Below are 15,679 nucleotides of genomic sequence, written 5' to 3'. Positions count from 1 at the left end.
GAATTGTGGTATGACAAACAGCAGCCAAAGTAAGCGGCCGGAACAAGTGGCAAGCAGCTGGAGGAATGAGCAAGGTGCAACTCATGCGAAGGGAGGTGGGAGGTGGGCGGTGGGAGGTGAACTCATGTGAAAGCACCTCTGAACTGTGGGTCTTCACTGACCAAGGACAACAACTACAAGTGGGGTGTAGTAGAGGGAGAAGGGAGGGACATATTAAAGGAACATTTGTTTGTTGGGCTGTGTTTTACTGACTTTGCTCCAGAATGCTAGATTTGTGTCTAAGAAAGTTATATAAATATACATTTCCTAGTAGGCCAAGATTTTTTTAAAAAATGCATTATTTGCCAAGATCATTATCTCGAGAGGTTGTTATCTTGTGGAGTTTCTGTACTAAACATTATAATTAATTTTTACATAAAAATGGCCATATTGGGTCAGACCAATGGTCCATCTAGCCCAATAATCTGTCTTCCAACAGTGGACAATGCCAGGTGCTTCAAAGGGAATAACAGAACAGGGCAATTTATTGAGTGATCCACCCTCTGTCATCAACTCCCAGCTTCTGACCAGCAGAGGCTCTCAGAGCACAGTGTTGCATCCCTGCCCATCCTGGCTAATAGCCATTGATGGACATATCCTCCATGAACTTATCTAGTTCTTTTTTGAACCCTGTTATAGTTTTGGCCTTCACAACACGCCCTGGCAAAAAGTCACACAGGTTGACTGTGTGTTGTGTGAAGTAGTATTTCCTTTTGTTTGTTTTAAACCTGCTGCCTATTAATTTAATTCATCCCTAGTTCTTGTTTTATGTGAAGGAACTTATTCGCTTTCTCCACACCAGTCAAGATTTTATAGACCTGTATCATAATCCCCTCTTAGTTGTCTCTTTTCCAAGCTAAAAAGTCCCAGTCTTTTTATTCTCTCCTCCTATGGAAGCTGTTCCATACCCCTCATCATTTTAGTTGCCTCTCTCTGTACCTTTTCCAACTCCAATAGACCTTTTTTGAAATGGGGCAAACCAGAACTGCACTCACAATTCAAGGTGTGAGCATACCATGGATTTATATAATAAAAGTGGAGGAGCTTGGTTTGCTACACCGATTAGCAAAGCCAATGCTGACAAACTATGTGAAAAGGCTGCAAAAACACCAATTCTCTGGACTGCATTGACATGCAGAAAACCTTATAAGCCAATCATTGTCAAAGCCAACTTTAGAACTACTTAATGAGGCTGTTAAAAATGCTGGAGACTGTTTATTCAAACAAACATGGCTGTCACATCATACTTTCTCTTTAAGCAAGAGACATCACACACTACAAACTGGAGGCCAATGTTAAGTGCATTGTCATTTGTTCATCCTGAAGTTGGACACTTTTTCCAACCAAGACCAGCAAATGCTCACTATCTTTCTGCAAGAAACTCAACTGACTGGTTAGAAGCATGCAGTGCAACAGTGAAAGACTCAGCAGTTGAAAAAGTGAAGAACTCTCCCATCCCATTCAAAAAATGTGCATATATGGCTGATGAATGAACCGATGCAAATGGGCGTCAAGTATTAAGTCACTGCGTAGGTTATCTTGATGTCTGTGGTAGGCCAGTAGATGAATTTCTAGATGTTCCGGTTATAGAAGACAAATCGGCTGCATTTCTGACAACCCACGTCTTAGAAGAATTAAATGCTTGTAAATTGAACCCCAAACAGATGGCTGCTTGTGCATTTGATGGAGCTGCAAACTTCTCTGGAAGACATAGTGGAGTACAAGCTTTTCTCAGAAAAAAGTGTAACTCTGATCTCTCCTATACACACTGCAGAGGCCATCTACTCCAGCTAGCTCTAGTACGAGCTGCAGAATCTTCAAAGGGCATTTTAAAAGCTATAAATTTAATGTCTTCATTATACTTTTTTTTTCAGCTAGAGTCCAAAAGGACTGAACATCTTGGAAAATATAGAAGATGCACTGGGACTGAAGTTCAAATTAGTCCAACCTGGAAAACCATAAGCAATCCTTGGCTGTTGTCTTAAAATTACTGCAACCATTATTATTGGCTTTGGAAAGTATCTACCGAGATGGGACGGATCTAAGTAGTGAGGCTGGTGGACTACTTTTGCTACCAAGTTCAGAGAAGACAATCACCGTTCTCTCTTGTAAGTCTACTGTTGAAACCACTTGGGTCATTAAACAATGCCATCCAAGCATCTGCTACAACAGTAGTAGATTTCTGTCCAGGAATGGAAGCTATACTTGGATCAATCAGAGAGATATCCATTGAAAATGTACTGGAAGACAGACTTCAGTTCAGAAGTTGACTAATTAGAGCATTTATATTGGCTCCTTATGTAACCCTTCTGCCTGTCAGAGTTGGCAGCAACAAGGGCCGGGTTCAGTATCTAGGGGTTCCATTCCAATAACACAATGCAAAACCGGCTCGAGCCCCCACCCAGTGACCTGGGACAAATATATACCACCCCCACTGGGTGCCTCCAAGAGGCAATACTTCCCCTCTTGGGAGGCAATACTTCCCCTCTTGCAAGCACACAGTCTGAGTGTAGCAAAAAGCCTTTTAATAACAGAGAGAAACAATGAGGCATTATGTTGGGGAAACACCACAACAGGATTCATAACACAACCCATGAGCAAAAATCCCACCCCAAGCAAATTGGGGCATGTCCTTTCCCTTTGGTTCTTGAGTCCAGCAACCCAAATCACCCAAAGTCCCAAAAGTCCAATGACCCAAAAGTCTCTGTCCCTGGTCAGGGCAGCCCCAGAGTTCCAAAGTTTATCTGCGGAGTTTTACCTCCCAACCTGGGTGGAGATTTGAGGCGGGGGGTAGAGTAAGGGGCACCTTACATGGTCTAAAGCTGATGGCCCCACCTCTCCATGGGGCTCCGCTCTGCAAGCCACCCCATGGGCTGCTCTAGACATCCAACAAACTGCTCTGCTCCACCAGCCGCTCTGCTCACCATCTCGCGAACTGCTCCATCATATATCTTCAGGCTCCCCCACTACTTAACACAACACTCAGTGATTTCAGCTCTTAGTAAGTTTAGCTCTTTTGTGATTTCAGCTTGTAGTAGGGGAGCTTCAGTGCTGGTGCACCATTAGCCCAAAGGGAATTCAGCTCAGCAGCCTATAGCTAGACTCCTAATAGAATCAAAATTAGCTCTGATATTCCACAGTGGAGAGAGGAGGAAGTGCAATTAGCATGTAAGGCCCATACCACCAGGTATTAATGCCTGTCCCCACCTCTCTCAATTCACAGAGCTTTGGAACCCATGTCCCTTGCCTAGCGAGTGCTACTTAGGTGATGGCAAGTCCCTCCATCATAACAAAAGGCCAAGTGCAGTTCCAGTGTCCTTGATTCCCATAATCAGGGTAATAACAATTTATTCTTCCTGCCCCAATAACAGAGACACTGGGAATCCCACAGCAGCCAAAGTGACCATTTGGTCACCTCTGGCCTCATTCTAGGCATGGTGGGTGTGCCTATGCAAATGAGATCAGCCCCTGAAGTTCTTTTCCACAACTTGCCACACCTCACCACCAGATGTCAGGGTGGAGCTCATCCTGACTCTGCTTACACTTAAATGAAGGGGACAAAAAGTTTTTGTTAAGCCAGCTGAAAAAGTAAAGTACACAGACTTGATTCTTACATCTGTACAACACCAACTTCTGGATTCTATCAACCTCTACGTAGCTTTTACAGGTGCCTGTCTTATAAAACACTGACAGATGAGTGGAGTGAGGCACTACCAGCAATGGGGCTGCCATGTGATCAGGACAGAATAGAGAATTTGAACACAGAATGGAATATCATATGATGAACAAATGAAGATTTGACTTCAACTTTTTTTATCATCACTAGTGGTTTGACCCAATTTTTGTTCTATGTTTCCTGAGATGAAAGAAGTAGAAATTCATCTCTTTCTAGCCCCAGTTACAACAGCTACAGTGGAGCGTTCTTTTTCCTCATTCAATAGAATTTTGTGTTCTGAAAGAAGTCGCTTTCTGCGTGATCATGAGCATATCATGAAGGAGTGGAAGTACCGGACACATGAGAAGCCATCAAAAATGAATGCACTGCATTTGAGAAGTTAATTAACAGAGTTGTGCAAAATTACAACAAGAAACCAAGAAGAATGTAGATAGTAGGTTAAGTGTTAAGTGTAGCCAACTTAAATTTGTGTGATGATTTAAATCTAATAAAATGGTCGTGAAACATTTTTCAGTTTTTACTATGCTGTCATACAGCCCACCTTCACCCTAACAGTCTCACCCCTCATCGGTCCTCACCTCACCCCTGTATTTTTGAACACCCCCCTAATTTCAATTCCTGGGGAAAACACTGGGCCGGCCTGGTCCTCCATCAACCTGGACCCCTCAGCTGGGGCGGGTGTGTGGGGCACCAGTTTCCGTTGTCAGGGCATTGCCTCTGTCGCAACAGGAGCACGCTGAGGGGCCAGGGCCACATTCACTCGAGTCTTGCCTTAGGCTCGCATGCAGGAGGTATCACAAAGATAAGGGGATGTTGGACACTTCCTGAAATCTAAGGGGTTTTCGGTTGACCCTCTCCCAATACCAGGAGAAAGGGGAAGGGCCAAAGAGGAGCCAGGATCCCAGGGCTGACAGGTCCCCAGGCCAACGGGGGGAGGCCAGCACTCCAAGTCAGCTGATTGACAGGGTGGGCAAGCCAATGAGGAAATCAAGAGTCCAGAGCTCTGCGTGAGCTGCTGCTGGGCCTGTCAGGGCAGAGAGAGAGTGCAGCTGGCCTGGAGCTGAGCAGGGGAGAGGGCAGCAACCCAGAGCCAGAGGTGAGCTGGGGAGAGGGCAGCAGCCCAGACCAATAGCCGGAGCCAGAGAAGCATTGTAGTGATAGTGGTGGGATGAGTCTCCTGCTATCGCAGCAGGATCATGTGCGCTGGTCATGGGAGAGGGGGAGAGACAGGCCCCTTTCTCAAAGTCTGTGGAGAGGGTGTTAAGAGCCAGACCCAGCGTGGGACATTGCCAATTGGGAGGGCATTAAGTGCCAGACCCAGGGAGGGAGGTGGCCTGACAGGAGGGCCACAACTGAAGGTGGAGAACGGGTCCTGTCACCTAGAGCCCAAACCCATCCTGGGAGAGTGCCACCAGCAGCATCACAGCAGCACATCCTGTCCAGGAAAGAGACAGCAGACTCATAAATTTATTGTAACCGTAAGTGTATTGCATTTTAGAGACTGCTGCATTGAACTGCACCCAAGTAATTTCCTCACAGGCCTGACACCGTGAAGGGTTCTTTAATCCCCAAAGAAACAGTTTTGGTGTAAATACATTGTATGTATATTTAAGTGAATTGCAGTGATTGCAGGTTAATAGGGTGACGAGCGAGTTAGGCATATCCTGAAGAGCAACCTCGTCCCTGCCCAGAGTTGCTCACCGAGAGATTGAGGTAAACACACAGGAGCCCCTGGTCTCAGTTTTCCCTGTGTGAGTTCTGCTCACAGGTGGGCTGGGAGGGAAGGTCAAGGTGGGCAGGTACTGGGGTGAAGTGAATCAGGGCAGGGACTCGGATCCTTTTTTCACTCTGTTCAGCTGGGGGTATGGTGTGCATAGAGAAAGTCCCCTATTACAGTGGGAGAAATCCCCTGCTTACCCAAGGGTAAGTGGCCACACTACAGACTAACAGTTGATGCTGTGGGCATTGCTGCAATGTCTCGTGCCCACACTGGCAATGTGTCCATTCAGATGTGGTGCTAAGATTTCTGGGCACACATCCCATGGTTAAGGCTGCGAGTCTGTCACAGAGGTCACGGATTCCATGACTTTCCATGACCTCCGTGACTTCTGCAGGGGCCAGCAGCAACAATTTGGGCGTGTGGAAGGGGGCTGGCTCAGCAGTTGAGGGTGGGAGGGAGAATCGCTTACCTTGGGGTGGGGGCTCCCTTGTTCCCATTGGCATGGCCCTGCAGCTCCTAGGCAGAGTTCCCAGCCAATGGGAGCTGCGCAGAGCCTCCTGGCCCCTCTGCCACCTAGGAGCTGCAGGAACACACAGAGCTGGGTAGGGAGCCTGCCAGATTTGGTGGTGTATAGTAGAACCCCTACTCACCCCTATTTTTTATCCCCTTCATCTTTACGCAGAGACTTGGAGCTGGCCTGCCTCCCCCGCCTTCTGGACCTCAGAACAGGTGTATATGTTTTTAATGAATAATGCAACACCTCCTCCTTGTCCATCCTATACCCCTTGTCATAAATATAAAGGGAAGGGTAAACCCCTTTAAAATCCCTCCTGGCCAGAGGAAAACTCCTCTCACCTGTAAAGGGTTAAGAAGCTAAAGGTAACCTCGCTGGCACCTGACCAAAATGACCAACGAGGAGACAAGATACTTTCAAAAGCTGGGAGGAGGGAGAGAAACAAAGGGTCTCTGTCTGTCTATATGCTGCTTTTGTCAGGGATAGAACAGGAATGGAGTCTTAGAACTTGTAGTAAGTAATCTAGCTAGGTATGCGTTAGATTATGATTTCTTTAAATGGCTGAGAAAAGAATTGTGCTGAATAGAATAACTATTTCTGTCTGTGTATCTTTTTTGTAACTTAAGGTTTTGCCTAGAGGGATTCTCTATGTTTTGAATCTAATTACCCTGTAAGGTATCTACCATCCTGATTTTACAGAGGGGATTTCTTTACTTCTATTTACTCCTATTTCTATTAAAAGTCTTCTTGTAAGAAAACTGAATGCTTTTTCATTGTTCTCAGATCCAAGGGTTTGGGTCTGTGGTCACCTATGCAAATTGGTGAGGCTTTTTATCCAACATTTCCCAGGAAAGGGTGGGGGGGTGCAAGTGTTGGGAGGATTGTTCATTGTTCTTAAGATCCAAGGGTCTGGGTCTGTATTCACCTAGGCAAATTGGTGAGGCTTTGTACCAAACCTTGTCCAGGAAGTGGGGTGCAAGGATTTGGGAAGTATTTTGGGGGGGGGGGGAAAGACGTTTCCAAACAGCTCTTCCCCAGTAACCAGTATTTGTTTGGTGGTGGTAGCGGCCAATCCAAGGACAAAGGGTGGAATATTTTGTACCTTGGGGAAGTTTTTGACCTAAGCTGGTAAAGATAAGCTTAGGAGGATTTCATGCAGGTCCCCACATCTGTACCCTAGCGTTCAGAGTGGGGGAGGAACCTTGACATGGTGGCAGAGTGGTGGGATTAACCTGAAATCATTTTGAGATCCAGTTGAGATTTTTTGATTTTAAAAAGGAATTTTTTTTTCCTTTGGAAAGGAAGTCCAGAAAGCAGCTGAAACTGAAAGCAGCTTGTTTTTTCTCTGCTTTGTGGCCAAGCAGAGACAAAGGGGGATTATCTTTGTGAATTGCAGGTTTTCTTTGCCTGGAGGCAGGGTACTTAACTCCTGCAGGGAAATTCACAGTCTTCCAACCCAGAGTTTTTTTTTTCCCCCTAAAAGTAAACGGGGGGGGGGGGGGGAGTGTTCTACCCATTTGCCTGGAGACAAAAGTGGCAGGGTTTTGTTTGTTTGTTTTTTAGGATTTTGATTTTTTACAAGGAGCACAAGTTTGAAAAGGAATTTTTTTTTCCTTTAGGCTGCTGGTAAGCAGGTTTCCAAGTAGTTGGAGGTTTTTTGCTTTGATTTGGGCCCAGAGCAGAGACAAGGGAATTGTCTTTTTCTGTAGGCTGACAGTCACTATCAGAGAATAGGTATCCTATTCCAGCACAGCAAAATTTTACAGCCAAGTTTTGTTTGTTTATTTCTAAACCTCGGGTGTAAAGTTAGTTAAAAACAGAGAGGTTAGAATGACAAAATCCACGGCTCGACAAAAGCTGGAATTAGCCAGATTTCAGGCTGAGGAAAAACAAAGGGAACATGAAAGACAGATAGAACTCATGCGGCTGAAGGAGGAGGAGAAGGAAAAAGAAAGGGAGGCAGAACACCACCAAGCAGCTGCTCACAGGAGAGCTATGGAGGCAAGGGCCAAAGAACTGGAGGCAAGAGCCAAAGAACTGGAGGAGAAGGAAAAAGAGAGGAAGCATGTGGAGGAGATGGAGAAGATAAAGGCTCAGCAAAATATACCAACAAATCCTACCAATCCTTCTCCAGGTACCACTCCCCATCCCAGAAAGTTCCCCACCTACAAGGCAGGCGATGATACTGAGGCCTTCCTAGAAAAACTTCGAAAGGGCCTGCCTTGAGTACAACATCTCTACTGACCAATACATGGTAGAGCTGAGGCTGCAGCTCAGTGGACCCTTAGCTGAGGTGGCAGCTGAAATCCCCATTCTGACTCTAGCCTTGGATTTAAACAGTTCATACTTGTTCATGTGTTCTTTAGGCATAACACCTGAGCAGTCTCGTCGGAGGTTCAGAGCCCTAAGGTGGAAACCAGATGTGTCATTTACCCAACATGCCTACCACATTGTGAAACATTGGGAAGCCTGGATATCAGGAGCAAGTGTTGAATCTCCAGTAAATTTGCCCTTCCTAATGCAAATGGAACAATTCTTAGAGGGTGTTCCTGAGGAAATAAAAAGATACATCCTAGATGGGAAGCCAAAAACTGTAATCGAGGCAGGAGAGATTGGAGCCAGATGGGTGGAGGTGGCAGAGAAGAAGAAAACTGGTCGCAGTTGGAGCGGAGACCAGAAGGGACAACCCTAGACCACACCCTATTACCGGGGGCCACCCAAAGCCCCACCTACCTCCCAAAGAACCCTCCAGACCCCTTATCGTCCCACCACCCCGTTCTCCAGCAACCCTCCTCGCCCCAGTGACCCGTCAGCTGGACGATGTTTTAAATGTAACGAGCTGGGGCATGTAAAGGCCAACTGCCCCAAGAACCCCAACAGATTACAGTTCATTGCACCGGAATCACACCAGAGGTCCGCAAGCCCAGATACCTCCCAGATACCCTTGGAGCGGAGGGAAACTGTGAGTGTGGGTGGGAAGAAGGTCACCGCATGGAGGGACACCGGAGCACAAGTGTCAGCTATCCATGCTTCCTTAGTGGACCCCAATTTAATCAACCCAGAGATCCAAGTGACGATTCAACCCTTCAAGTCCAACTCATTCAATTTGCCTACAGCCAAGTTGCCTGTCCAGTACCAGGGCTGGTCAGGAACATGGACTTTTGCAGTCTATGATGATTATCCCATCCCCATGCTGTTGGGGGAAGATTTGGCCAATCATGTGAAGCGGGCCAAGAGGGAGGGAATGGTCACCCGTAGCCAGGCTAAACAAGCCGTGAGGCCTAGCTCTATTCTGGAAACTTCTATCAGGACCCAGTCAGAGGTGATGGACCCGGACCCCAGGCCAATGTCTGCAACAGCAGTAGTGGATCCAGTCCCAGAGACCCAGACGGAACCAATCCCAGAACCGGAACCAGCCGAACAACCAACACCAGACCCATTGCCAGCACTGAATCCAGTACTTGCAACCTCAACACCAGAGGGCCCCACTGAACCTGAACCGGCAGCAGCTGATAACCCTACACAAGAGGCTCAGCCGGAGGCTGAATCCCAACATAGTGCACCAGCGGAAAGCGGTTCACAGTCAACGGAAACAGCCCCATCCCCTACATCGCTTCCAGAGGGACCAAGCATAGGTCCACAATCCAATGAGGAACTGATGTCTCCAGCATCAAGGGAACAGTTCCAGACCGAACAGGAAGCAGATGAAAGCCTCCAGAGAGCTGGGACGGCGGCACGGAGCAACCCACCGCCTCTCAGCTCTTCTAATCGATCCAGGTTTGTTGGAGAAAGAGGACTTTTATACAAGGAAACTTTCTGGTGGACACCAGGAAGACTGGCATCCTCAGAGACAGTTGGTAGTTCCAACTAAATACCGGGCCAAACTCTTGAGCTTAGCCCACGATCACCCTAGTGGCCATGCTGGGGTGAACAGGACCAAAGACCGTTTGGGGAGGGGGGGGTCATTCCACTGGGAGAGAATGGGCAAGGATGTTTCTACCTATGTCCGGTCTTGTGAAGTATGCCAAAGAGTGGGAAAACCCCAAGACCAGGTCAAAGCCCCTCTCCAGCCACTCCCCATCATTGAATTTCCATTTCAGCGAGTAGCTGTGGATATTCTGGGTCCTTTTCCAAAAAAGACACCCAGAGGAAAGCAGTACATACTGACTTTCATGGATTTTGCCACCCGATGGCCGGAAGCAGTAGCTCTAAACAACACCAGGGCTAAAAGTGTGTGCCAGGCACTAGCAGACATTTTTGCCAGGGTAGGTTGGCCCTCCGACATCCTCACAGATGCAGGGACTAATTTCCTGGCAGGAATTATGGAAAACCTTTGGGAAGCTCATCGGGTAAATCACTTGGTTGCCACTCCTTACCACCATCAAACAAATGGCATGGTGGAGAAGTTTAATGGAACTTTGGGGGCCATGATACGTAAATTCGTAAATGAGCACTCCAATGATTGGGACCTAGTGTTGCAGCAGTTGCTCTTTGCCTACAGAGCTGTACCACACCCCAGTTTAGGGTTTTCCCCATTTGAACTTGTATATGGCCGTGAGGTTAAGGGGCCATTGCAGTTGGTGAAGCAGCAATGGGAGGGATTTACACCTTCTCCAGGAACTAACATTCTGGACTTTGTAACCAACCTACAAAACACCCTCCGAACCTCTTTAGCCCTTGCTAGAGAAAACTTACAGGATGCTCAAAAAGAGCAAAAAGCCTGGTATGATAAACATGACAGAGAGCGTTCCTTCAAAGTAGGGGACCAGGTCATGGTCTTAAAGGCACTCCAGACCCATAAAATGGAAGCATCGTGGGAAGGGCCATTCACGGTCCAGGAGCGCCTGGGAGCTGTTAATTATCTCATAGCATTCCCCACCTCCAACCGAAAGCCTAAGGTGTACAATATTAATTCTCTAAAGCCCTTTTATTCCAGAGAATTAAAGGTTTGTCAGTTTACAGCCCAGGGAGGAGATGACGCGGAGTGGCCTGAAGGTGTCTACTACGAAGGGAAAAGTGCTGGTAGTGTGGAAGAGGTGAACCTCTCCATCACCCTTGGGCTTATGCAGCGACAGCAGATCAAGGAGCTGTGCACTAGGTACATGCCAACGTTCTCAGCCACCCCAGGACTGACTGAACGGGCATACCACTCCATTGACACAGGTAATGCTCACCCAATTAGAGTCCAACCTTACCGGGTGTCTCCTCAAGATAAAACTGCTATAGAACGGGAGATCCAGGATATGTTACAGATGGGTGTAATCCGCCCCTCTGGAAGTGCATGGGCATCTCCAGTGGTTTTAGTTCCCAAACCAGATGGGGAAATAGGTTTTTGCGTGGACTACCGTAAGCTACAGGCTGCAACTCGCCCAGACAACTATCCAATGCCACGCACAGATGAACTATTAGAGAAACTGGGATGGGCCCAGTTCATCTCTACCTTGGACTTAACCAAGGGGTACTGGCAGGTACCGCTAGATGAATCTGCCAAGGAAAGGTCAGCCTTCACCACACATCTCGGGCTGTATGAATTTAATGTACTCCCTTTCGGGCTGCGAAATGCACCCGCCACCTTCCAAAGACTTGTAGATGGTCTCCTAGCGGGATTAGGAGAATATGCAGTCGCCTACCTTGACGATGTGGCCATATTTTCGGATTCCTGGGCAGACCACCTGGAATATCTACAAAAAGTCCTGGAGCGCATAAGGGAGGCAGGACTAACTGTTAAGGCTAAGAAGTGTCAAATAGGCCTAAACAGAGTGACTTACCTTGGACACCAGGTGGGTCAAGGAACTATCAGCCCCCTACAGGCCAAAGTGGATGCTATTCAAAAGTGGCCTGTCCCAAAGTCAAAGAAACAGGTTCAATCCTTCTTAGGCTTGGCCGGTTATTACAGACGATTTGTACCGCAATACAGCCAAATCGCCGCCCCACTGACAGACCTAACCAAAAAGAAACAGCCAAATGCTGTTCAGTGGACCGAAAAGTGTCAGAAGGCCTTTAACAAGCTTAAAGCGACACTCATGTCTGACCCTGTATTAAGGGCCCCAGACTTTGACAAACCGTTCCTAGTAACCACAGATGCGTCCAAGCGTGGTGTGGGAGCAGTTTTAATGCAGAAAGGACCTGATCAAGAATTCCACCCTGTAGTGTTTCTCAGCAGAAAACTGTCTGAGAGGGAAAGCAACTGGTCAGTCGGTGAAAAAGAATGTTACGCCATTGTCTACACTCTGGAAAAGCTACGCCCCTATGTTTGGGGACAGTGTTTCCACCTGCAAACCGACCATGCTGCACTGAAGTGGCTTCACACCGTCAAAGAAAATAACAAAAAGCTTCTTCGGTGGAGTTTAGCTCTCCAAGATTTTGATTTCGACATCCAACACATCTCAGGAGCATCTAACAAAGTGGCTGATGCACTCTCCCGTGAAAGTTTCCCAGAATCAACTGGTTAAAATCGTCCTTGAGATGTGGAAAATATTGTTAGTCTTTATGTACTTGGTAGTATATTTAGAGATGCATGTGTCTTATTAACTCTGTTTTTCCTAGAGCTCCAGGAAGAAATCCCAGCCAGTGTTTCACCCTAGCTGAGATTTGGGGGGCATGTCATAAATATAAAGGGAAGGGTAAACCCCTTTAAAATCCCTCCTGGCCAGAGGAAAACTCCTCTCACCTGTAAAGGGTTAAGAAGCTAAAGGTAACCTCGCTGGCACCTGACCAAAATGACCAATGAGGAGACAAGATACTTTCAAAAGCTGGGAGGAGGGAGAGAAACAAAGGGTCTCTGTCTGTCTATATGCTGCTTTTGTCAGGGATAGAACAGGAATGGAGTCTTAGAACTTGTAGTAAGTAATCTAGCTAGGTATGCATTAGATTATGATTTCTTTAAATGGCTGAGAAAAGAATTGTGCTGAATAGAATAACTATTTGTCTGTGTATCTTTTTTGTAACTTAAGGTTTTGCCTAGAGGGATTCTCTATGTTTTGAATCTAATTACCCTGTAAGGTATCTACCATCCTGATTTTACAGAGGGGATTTCTTTACTTCTATTTACTCCTATTTCTATTAAAAGTCTTCTTGTAAGAAAACTGAATGCTTTTTCATTGTTCTCAGATCCAAGGGTTTGGGTCTGTGGTCACCTATGCAAATTGGTGAGGCTTTTTATCCAACATTTCCCAGGAAAGTGGGGGGGGGGTGCAAGTGTTGGGAGGATTGTTCATTGTTCTTAAGATCCAAGGGTCTGGGTCTGTAGTCACCTAGGCAAATTGGTGAGGCTTTGTACCAAACCTTGTCCAGGAAGTGGGGTGCAAGGATTTGGGAAGTATTTTGGGGGGGGGGGGAAAGACGTTTCCAAACAGCTCTTCCCCAGTAACCAGTATTTGTTTGGTGGTGGTAGCGGCCAATCCAAGGACAAAGGGTGGAATATTTTGTACCTTGGGGAAGTTTTTGACCTAAGCTGGTAAAGATAAGCTTAGGAGGATTTCATGCAGGTCCCCACATCTGTACCCTAGTGTTCAGAGTGGGGAAGGAACCTTGACACCCCTCTATACCAATATTCCAGTCATGAGACTTTTCCCACCAAGTCTCTGTGATGCCAATTCAGTCACAATTTAGCTTATGTTCTAATACTTCCAGTTCTTCCACTTTATTCCCCAAATATCTTGCATTTGTGTATAGACATCTAAGAAGTTGAATAGATTCCATCTCTCATTTCCCTCTTGTTGCTCCTATGACCCTAAAGGGTTTGGCTCCCTGCCCTAGCATTAGGGTTCCCATGGCTAGGCCTCTTGGAGTTAGGATTAGGGTTCTTATGGTTAGGACTCCCCACTCAAGGGTTAGGGTTCCTATGGGTAGGGCACTTTGCCCTAAGGTTCGGGTTTCTATGGATAAGGCTTCCCAACCTAGGGTTAGGGTTCCCAGGGGTAGGGCTCCCTGCCCTAGGGTTGCAGTTCCTATGGGCACGGATCACTGCCCTAGGTTTAGGATTCCTATAGGTAGTGCTCCCGACTCTAGGGTTAAGCTTTTTAAGGGTATGGTTCCACGCCCTAAGTTTAGGGTTTTCCATGAACCCCCAACATCTATCCCTGTATGAAGGTTGTCTTTTTTAATGCTTACCTATGGGCTTTTGTCACCTGCCACCTTTGAACCTAGTTTAAAACCCTCCTCACTAGATTGGCTAGCCGGTGTGCAAAGATGCTGTTCCCGTTTTTGGTCTGGTGGACCCCAACTCTTCCCAGCAGACCTTCTTCCCAGAACAGCATCCTGTGTCAAGGAAACTGAAGCCCTCCCATTGACACCACGTGCACAGCCATGCATGCATCTCCAGGATGTGTGTGTCTCTGCCTGGGAACTTACCTTCAACTGGAAGGATGGATGAGAACATAGTCTGCATCCCCAATCCTTCACTTTTGCACCCAGAGCCCTGTAGTCACTATTGATCTTCTCAGCGTCATACATGACAATACCATTAGTGCCCATGTCAGTGTGGAGTAGAGGTCAGAGGGATGGATGAGCCTTGGCAACCTTTCCGTAACATCTTGGACGTGGGCACCAGGCAGGCAGCACACCTCCCAGGACATCACGTCAGGGCAGCAGAATATACAGTGTTGCTAGTGCCAGTGTGAGACGTATCACACATATATAGATGCCTGCTGCAGTCCTGCTTGTGCAGGCCACCCTGATTCCTGCATTTGCTGTGGTTGTTTGACTTGTAATAATACATACAATGCGATTTGCATGACTACATCATGGCTTGCCCATGTGAAATAAGAACATCAGAACACCAAACTGGAAGGGACCTCTTGGCTCACTGAATCCCACAGGCAATCCACCATGTAATCCTGTTTAGAACCTTGTCAAGCTCCATTTAAAAACCAGTCAGTTTTCTTGCCCTCACTACTCCTATTGGGAGGCTGTTCCAGAACCTCACTACTCTGATGGTTAGAAACCTTCTAATTTCCAGCCTCAGTTTATCCATGACCAGTTTATATGCATTTATTCTTGTGCCAATGTTGTCCTTTAGCTTCGGTAGCTCATCTCCGTCCCTGGTGTTCCCTCCTGATGTATTCATAGAGATCAATCAGATCTCTTCTCAGCTTTTGTTTTGCTAGGCTAAACCAATTTCAGCTCTTTTAGCCTCCTCTGACAATATAGATTCTTCATTCCCCTGATCATCCTAGCAGCCCTTCTCTGCACCTGTTTCAGTTTAAAATCAACTTTCTTGAACATGGGTGATCAGAATTGCACACAGAATTCCAGATGAGATCTTACCTTGTACAATGGTAATAACACTTTCCTATCTCCACTGGAAATATCTTGCCTGATACATTTTAGGATTACATTTGCTTCTTTCATTGCCCCATGACATTGGTGGCTCATCATTAAGGCTACGATTTAGTCATGGAGGGCACGGCAGTCACAGATTCCATGACTTTACCAGACCTCCGTGATGTGTCAGCAGCTGAAGCCAGGGCTGGAGGCAGGACTGTGCGCACCTGCCCTGCAACTGGGCCTAGAACCAGTACTCTGCAGCCCCTAAAATCAGGGACAGGTCACTGGCTGTGAATTTTTGTTTATTGCCCGTGATCTGTCCATGACTTCAACGAAAAATAATGCTGACAAAATCTGAGCCTCACTCATCATCATCCTGTCATCGACTAATACGCCCAGGTTTTTCTTCTCCTCTGTCGTTTCCAACTGATGAGCTCCCAGCTTCTAGCAAAAATTATTGGTA

This window comes from Chelonia mydas, chromosome 10, assembly GCF_015237465.2.
Source record: "Chelonia mydas isolate rCheMyd1 chromosome 10, rCheMyd1.pri.v2, whole genome shotgun sequence".
Lineage (NCBI taxonomy): Eukaryota > Metazoa > Chordata > Testudines > Cheloniidae > Chelonia > Chelonia mydas.
The sequence above is the reverse complement of the archived record's forward strand: the minus strand, read 5'-3'. Positions refer to the sequence as shown.